This window comes from Mytilus californianus, unplaced genomic scaffold (assembly GCF_021869535.1).
Source record: "Mytilus californianus isolate M0D057914Y unplaced genomic scaffold, xbMytCali1.0.p SCAF_1, whole genome shotgun sequence".
NCBI classification, from domain to species: Eukaryota; Metazoa; Mollusca; class Bivalvia; order Mytilida; family Mytilidae; genus Mytilus; species Mytilus californianus.
In genome coordinates, this window is record NW_026262581.1 from 138,696,960 (window position 1) to 138,705,824 (window position 8,865).

The 8,865-nt window shown below is 31.8% G+C and overlaps 1 long non-coding RNA gene across 1 annotated transcript; it reads left to right on the top strand.

Moving 5' to 3' along the window:
• Positions 1-6,135: 6,135 nt before the first annotated feature.
• Positions 6,136-7,959, top strand: LOC127736737 (uncharacterized). The gene is made up of 2 exons (XR_007999147.1): positions 6,136-6,305; positions 7,472-7,959. It is a non-coding gene; the product is annotated as an uncharacterized LOC127736737 (long non-coding RNA).
• Positions 7,960-8,865: the final 906 nt, after the last annotated feature.

Below are 8,865 nucleotides of genomic sequence, written 5' to 3' on the forward strand. Positions count from 1 at the left end.
AGTCACAATTTAGCTTGAATTAAGTCTAAATTTGTTCCGGCTGTTATAAATTAATTCAGTATTTGCTAAATTTTAACCAAGGCTTTGGTATGCTAATACACAACAAAATTGACATTCTAAAGCCTTAAAATAGCTTTAACTTGTAAAATTTGTCTACTGTTAAGGTTAATTTAAGTTTTTAAACAAGAAAAGACAAGCACAGAAGGTATAGTTTTAGAAATTTGATTAAAAAAGGAGAATTTACACTTCGACATGGCATGTTTCACCAAATCACTTTTTTGTTGCATTTCAGTGTCAACTGCTAACCTTCATAAAATATTTATTTCTGAACCAATTTTCAAAACTAGCAGGCCAATTTGCTCGTTTAAGCTAGCAGAACACAGAAATCCATTTAAAGTGGAATTGGAAAAAAAAATGTTTATCCTTAAGGCATTTGACAAATCACAGAATTGCTTATTTTTAGACAAATCATACCACAAATCTATTGATATTTAGATTATAGATACAATTATGAGGGAGAAACATCTTTTAGTATGACAATGTATGTTACTTTTGTTGTTTATTGTCCTTAGCAACCAATATAGACATTTTGACACAAAGACTTGGTTCGGTCATAAATTGATACTTTATTGGCTACCCCTTGGAAAATAAACAATGCGCGTTATGTAGAAACCTCAGAAGGGAATGCTTTATATTTTTTCATGCGACTAAATCAAATTTATTATTTTAGCAAGTATAAAGTCACAATTTAGCTTGAATTAAGTCTAAATTTGTTCCGGCTGTTATAAATTAATTCAGTATTTGCTAAATTTTAACCAAGGCTTTGGTATGCTAATACACAACAAAATTGACATTCTAAAGCCTTAAAATAGCTTTAACTTGTAAAATTTGTCTACTGTTAAGGTTAATTTAAGTTTTTAAACAAGAAAAGACAAGCACAGAAGGTATAGTTTTAGAAATTTGATTAAAAAAGGAGAATTTACACTTCGACATGGCATGTTTCACCAAATCACTTTTTTGTTGCATTTCAGTGTCAACTGCTAACCTTCATAAAATATTTATTTCTGAACCAATTTTCAAAACTAGCAGGCCAATTTGCTCGTTTAAGCTAGCAGAACACAGAAATCCATTTAAAGTGGAATTGGAAAAAAAAATGTTTATCCTTAAGGTAGCAATACACAGTTAGAAGTTTAGTTTCGCATTATGGCCATGGTGAATTTTTTAAATATGAAAGTTTTTGTACAATAAAATAGATTTTTAGATAATTGAAGAATAATATAGCCTTCTTAGTGGGTTTATATGAACATTTAGATTATTTTTAGCATGTTTTATAGGCAATTTTTTTGTTTGACAGTCCGTATTTTCCTATCCGTACCGCCCATAGGTTCATAAATTATTGTAGTATTTATCAACAAAGATTTTGCGCTTGATCTTTTCAATTCAATTTTATGGAAAAACGAGCAGAAATGCATATGATTTTTTTTTGGACCTCTTGATAGATATATGTCTATGGATTCAGGAAAGGTATCACTGTAATTGATTGAAATTTTCCTTTGGACCAAATTTTGGAGACTTTTGTGACATGTTCACCCCCCTTTTATGCAATATTTTGTATCAAAGAAATGCAGATTGTTGCCATGGTTACACCCAAAAGAGATTATATTTCACCATTATAACCATTAGAAATCAAATCTATGGAAGATTCTCTTTCTATAAATATACACATGCATAACACAAATATTAAGCCTTATTTGTTAGAAAGGAAGGGAAAGAGGATGTTTAAAAATTATGAGTGTCAATTTTAAGTTTTTTTCCTAACTGTGTATTGCTACCTTATGGCATTTGACAAATCACAGAATTGCTTATTTTTAGACAAATCATACCACAAATCTATTGATATTTAGATTATAGATACAATTATGAGGGAGAAACATCTTTTAGTATGACAATGTATGTTACTTTTGTTGTTTATTGTCCTTAGCAACCAATATAGACATTTTGACACAAAGACTTGGTTCGGTCATAAATTGATACTTTATTGGCTACCCCTTGGAAAATAAACAATGCGCGTTATGTAGAAACCTCAGAAGGGAATGCTTTATATTTTTTCATGCGACTAAATCAAATTTATTATTTTAGCAAGTATAAAGTCACAATTTAGCTTGAATTAAGTCTAAATTTGTTCCGGCTGTTATAAATTAATTCAGTATTTGCTAAATTTTAACCAAGGCTTTGGTATGCTAATACACAACAAAATTGACATTCTAAAGCCTTAAAATAGCTTTAACTTGTAAAATTTGTCTACTGTTAAGGTTAATTTAAGTTTTTAAACAAGAAAAGACAAGCACAGAAGGTATAGTTTTAGAAATTTGATTAAAAAAGGAGAATTTACACTTCGACATGGCATGTTTCACCAAATCACTTTTTTGTTGCATTTCAGTGTCAACTGCTAACCTTCATAAAATATTTATTTCTGAACCAATTTTCAAAACTAGCAGGCCAATTTGCTCGTTTAAGCTAGCAGAACACAGACATCCATTTAAAGTGGAATTGGAAAAAAAAATGTTTATCCTTAAGGTAGCAATACACAGTTAGAAGTTTAGTTTCGCATTATGGCCATGGTGAATTTTTTAAATATGAAAGTTTTTGTACAATAAAATAGATTTTTAGATAATTGAAGAATAATATAGCCTTCTTAGTGGGTTTATATGAACATTTAGATTATTTTTAGCATGTTTTATAGGCAATTTTTTTGTTTGACAGTCCGTATTTTCCTATCCGTACCGCCCATAGGTTCATAAATTATTGTAGTATTTATCAAACAAAGATTTTGCGCTCGATCTTTTCAATTCAATTTTATGGAAAAACGAGCAGAAATGCATATGATTTTTTTTGGACCTCTTGATAGATATATGTCTATGGATTCAGGAAAGGTATCACTGTAATTGATTGAAATTTTCCTTTGGACCAAATTTTGGAGACTTTTGTGACATGTTCACCCCCCTTTTATGCAATATTTTGTATCAAAGAAATGCAGATTGTTGCCATGGTTACACCCAAAAGAGATTATATTTCACCATTATAACCATTAGAAATCAAATCTATGGAAGATTCTCTTTCTATAAATATACACATGCATAACACAAATATTAAGCCTTATTTGTTAGAAAGGAAGGGAAAGAGGATGTTAAAAAATTATGAGTGTCAATTTTAAGTTTTTTTCCTAACTGTGTATTGCTACCTTAAATCACAACAAACAATAGTCACTACATACTTCGTCCCTTATACAATGTACAGAATAATATACCATTATAACTTTATCATACATTTCTTCATCTTTGGTGTGGAATAAAAGCAAAGGACATAATTACCTGCTTATATTTTACTTGTGTTTCAAGCAAGCATTTGGTGGGTTGAGAGGGGTTTACTGTTATATACTTACCACCTCCACTTATAGTGGAAGCTAACAGAGATATTTGTTGGACTGAAATTGGATGTTTTAATTCACATGAGGAATAGACTTTTTAATTGTGTAGTTCTGTGACTGAACAAGAAAGACTTTTAAATCTAGAAGTGTGACCTTTATATAAATAGTTATGACTGAGTTCTGTACATTACGTGTTCTTATAGGTGTTGGGTAAGATGTGTAAATATTCTACTTATTGTGATGCTGTACAGACTAATTCTACTGTGTAGTGCGAATATATAAACGTAGGCCCGCACATGCAGAAGAAGTTTTATACATAAATGATATTTTAAAACCTGTTGCTCTGATTACACAGATAACCTGTGGTGCTCCAGATAGTGGAGGGATTTACTAGAAAGAAAGAAAGAAAATGTGACCACCTCCTCAGTGTCCTGCAGGTGGTGTCAAAAGTTACACGTGCTTGTGTTCTTTCAAAGTTTATAAAATGTTGAACAAATGTCCTCAATTTCTCTATTCTATTTATAAGGGGAACATAAATATCAATGTTGGTGGCATTAATGTCATTAATACCATTGCGAGGGTACTGGAAAGAAGTCGTTTAAGAATAGATCAACCAAGGATTTGTATATTGGATCAACGGTGATAACATTTTTAAACTGTGATACCCAAAAAGCCTTGGTATGAAATGTTGGACAGAAATATCCGGCCTGCAGGTGAAAATAAAACTATTTTTCGGCAAGATAATTTTTTTACAGTACATGGCCTTTAGCTGTGGGTCTGTTGTTAACCGTGAAATCGAAAGAGGATACCAATTAAAGTGGTAATTTATAACCATAAATCAAATAAAATTTAAAAATGAGAAAAGTTTAAAGAATGAAAAAAAAAAAAACAGTAACCGTTGGGCTTACCATTACACAAAAACTAAAGATTGTGCCAGTGACGGATCCAGAAATTTTCATAAGGGGGCCCAATGACTGCTAAACAGGGGGCCTCTCTAGTCATGCTTCAGTGATTCCCGATATAATAAATCAATTTTTTCCCACAAAAAGGGCAGGGCAGGGTGCTCTTAATCCGCCTCTATGTGCAACACGAACATTCCTCCAAAGTACATGGGTGAACTCTGGTACTGTGAATGATAAACAGTTCCTGCTCAACTTGTGGCAACCTAGGTTTTAATATACATGTAATTGCCAAATTAAGTAAGTAAACTTTGATTTGATTCGCCATATTGACAAACATGTGAAGATAAGATCTGGTGAGCTTTTCGTCGAATATCATGAGGAGGTAGTGTTAAAAATATTTGTATTGTTCATGAGTTGAAAATTATAAAACAAAATATATTGTTTAACCTTGGACAAAAAGATCAAGTCCAATACTAGCTATTATTTGTGTAGCTTAACCTTGAAGAGTATGCAATTCTAAATCAAGGAGGCAGTAGGAAATTTCCTAATAATATTACAAAAGAACTTGTCACAGATTCTTAACTAAATATTTATGTGGTTCATAAGTTTTCTCGTTTCTCGTTTTTTATATAGATTAGACCGTTGGTTTTCCCGTTTGAATGGTTTTACACTAGTAATTTGTTGGGGCCCTTTATAGCTTGCTGTTCGGTGTGAGCCAAGGCTCCGTGTTGTAGACCGCACCTTGACCTATAATGGTTTATTTTTATAAATTGTGACTTGGATGGAGAGTTGTCTCATTGGCACTCATACCACATTTTCCTATATCTATAAACGTCTATCAGATTAGTAAAATTTCTAATTCACTGACATCTGTTGGACATATATACTCAAATTGCAGAATCTTATTAGTAATAAAAAAAATCTGTGTTTTCTGTGACATCATTTTGAAAAATATATGTTTATATTTTATTTATTACACTCTAACTGTCTAACATTTAATTCTTCTTTGGTTATAGTAATTCTCGTTTGTCAATGATTTTCCCAACTGCCCATGCCCCCCTCGGCAGAGTTATTTAATTCTGAATGGAACAAAATGTGAATGAGTTATAAATAATATATAAATGATTGAATATTCTTTATTTAATTTTTCTTTATTCTCAATTCTTCCCAGATTCTTCCAGAGACATATATATATATGCTCTGAGAATAATGTCTCTGCATGATTCTTCATAATTTTAAAAATATACTCAATTATTCTCTATGATCCTTCATTCAATATTTTTGCTTTTCAACTATCTATTTTTTTTGTCCTTATTTAAATTCCCATTTTTGATTCCAGACTAACTTTCATATATTATTATACGGGACGTAAATGTACGAAAGCTTGGCACGTCGAATACGGAAACCCGGAAATCTTTTCACCGTTGCCGTTTTTTGTACTATGACGCAAAATCCATGGACGCTCGTCTGCTGCTGAATTCATATTTTATTGTTTAAAGAATGAACAAACATAGTCAGATAGTTGATACAAAGAACTTTGGTTTTTCAAACTGATGGGTCAAACAGTTATTATAAGCAGATATATTGAAATGGGTTACATTGTCGATTAACTGGAAGAAATCGGGGAACGAAACAATACAAAGAAAGTCAACGCAACGAAAAGTGTTTCGTTTTGATGGATTACGTACCCACTTATTGAACTTGGAAAGCGCACTGAAAGGTAAATATAATCATGCACATTTTTAGGAAGATGCTAGTGCTATACTTTTCACGAAAAACCATTTGACTTTATCCATGTCATGCATGCAGAGACATATATACACAGAGATTGGCAACTGTAACAGTGGTCAGCGAAATCCAATTAAAAACACGCATCCCACGAGACTTTAACGAGATCGCCATTTTGCATCTGATCATGACAAGTTCACCACCGCTTCGATTTTTATTTTACATCAAGCTTTTCAAAACAGCATAATGTAAGTTTATATTTCAATTTCGTAAATTATTTACCTTGTTTTATTCAGTTTGTAGTAATTGTTAGTTAAAATATTGTGACGATTAACGTTTTATTGTGGTCAATAATAAGGGGAAAGCTTGGCCGACATGGACGTTATGAAAATTTTTTACACGGACGTATTTTTTATTAAAATCTTTTCATTCGAAAAGGAATAAAACCATTTATGAGATGAATCACTTTTCCCAAGACATACTGGTTTTGTGTAAATATGTTGATTTTTTCATTAAATCACCCACTTTGATGCAATTTACAATTAAAATTCAGTATTCTCGCTGTCGGCCACGTTCAATTTTTAAAATATAAAGACAGGCCCCTGTCCATGTCTACAGTCAATAAACTTTTCCATCTTTAGAGAATAATTATTCCCAGCACATGAAATACTTTCTTAGGACATACTGGATTTGTGTTTAACAGTTGTTTTTTACATATTTTCACCCACTTTGATGCAATTTACAATTAAAAATGACCATTCCAGCTGTCGGCCATTTTCATTCTCTTCAATATAAAGACAGGCCCCTGCCCATGTCTACAGTCAATAAACTTTTCCATCTTTAGAGAATAATTATTCCCAGCACATGAATTACTTTCTTATGACATACTGGATTTGTATATAACAGTTGTTTTTTCCATATTTTCACCAGCTTTGATGCAATTTACAATTAAAAATGACCATTCAAGCTGTCGGCCATTTTCATTCTCTTCAATATTAAGACAGGCCCCTGTCCATGTCTACAGTCAATAAACTTTTCCATCTTTAGAGAATAATTATTCCCAGCACATGAATTACTTTCATATGACATACTGGATTTGTGTTTAACAGTTGTTTTTTTCATATTTTCACCAGCTTTGATGCAATTTACAATTTAAAATGACCATTCAAGCTGTCGGCCATTTTCATTCTCTTCAATATAAAGACAGGCACCTGTCCATGGCTACAGTTTATAAAATTGTCCATCTTTAAAGAACAAATGTACCCATCACCATTGATCACAGGAATTACTTTCCCAAGACATACCGGTTTTGTGTATATATATTGTTTTTTCATTATTTCCACCACTTTGATGACACAAGTTTATATACATGTATATTTACATTCAGTATCTGACAGCATTTTTTTTTTAACAGGATCCTGCATGTTATAAAAGAACAAAGATGTTGATCAAATTTACCTAACAGTGCAGCATACAAGAGATGTAATATCATACATGTGCTGAATGTAGGACTCCCTAGCCTTTCTGATTGAAAAAAAGATTCCCTGGCAGACAGGAACAACTATTAGTGATGACTTTTTTCAAATGTTACTGCACAGTCATGTAGTGGACCGATTACATGTACTACTATCAATGTGATACTAAAAAATGGTTTTGTAAGAGAGAAAAAATGACATGTGCTTTTCCTGACTGTGAAAACACCACATTATTGTAGTTCAAATATCATAGTTCATATGCCAAACTTGATGTACATGTGTATGCGATTTTTGTGCAAGTGATGGTGACATCATTGAACTAAGAATAAATACAAGACTCTGCATTCAATCTATTGAATTTGAAACAGAAGTGGCAGTTGTGCAGAGACTATACGGATAAAAATGCAAATAAATATCTTGTGTTCAACTTCATTTGTCTTCTTTACGTTTACAAAGTATACATGTACATAATTTTTACATACATGTATAACAATATGATGATGTAGTATGATTGCCAATGAGACAATGATTTACATGTATGACTTTCATTGGAAGGCCACTCTATAATATCTTTGTATATCATGAGAATGGAAATGCTACCTTTGTAGCATAAAGGTAGCATAATGTAAAAAAAGGGAAAATGTTCATTTATTCAACAACACTCCTGTGAATATATAACTTGACAGTACTAAAGGCAAAATATTTCGTTTCACAAATTCCTTCCTCTCCTCGGAAAATAACATATTTAATTGTTTACATGAAATGACAAAATGTGTAGAATAAGAAGCAAGAAATGTTCACTCTACTTGTACACTACTAGTCGCTCATATTAGTCATCATCTATGTTTGTTTCAGTCCTTTAGCAATGGTGCTTGTTTATATTTATCTGTTGTGTTGTGTTGTTTCAGTTTTACATGTCCTCATTCTGTGATCACTGTTTCACCTGGCCTATTTTGAAAAATGTTAATGCAAATATTTTCTGCAATAAATTGAAAAGGCACAGCTGCTATGACTATTCAGAAATGTGTGGTATATGTCAATGAGACAACAACCCAACGACAAAAATATTCTTTGCACATCTATGAATGTTTAAGAATTCTTGTGGAGGTCAAAAGCACATAACGTGTACTTATATATTGGTGACCTGGTACATGTATGTACCTATTGATGCATTCCGTCCTAAACATAAATTGTGTGAAGAGACCAAGCATTTTATATGCTTATAAAAAAACTGATATTAAAATGAATTCCTGTATAACAAATTCCGGGAATGAGACACTATTTTATTTAAACCAGATGAGATATTAGTGGTAAAGGTTTAAACAGAAGCAGG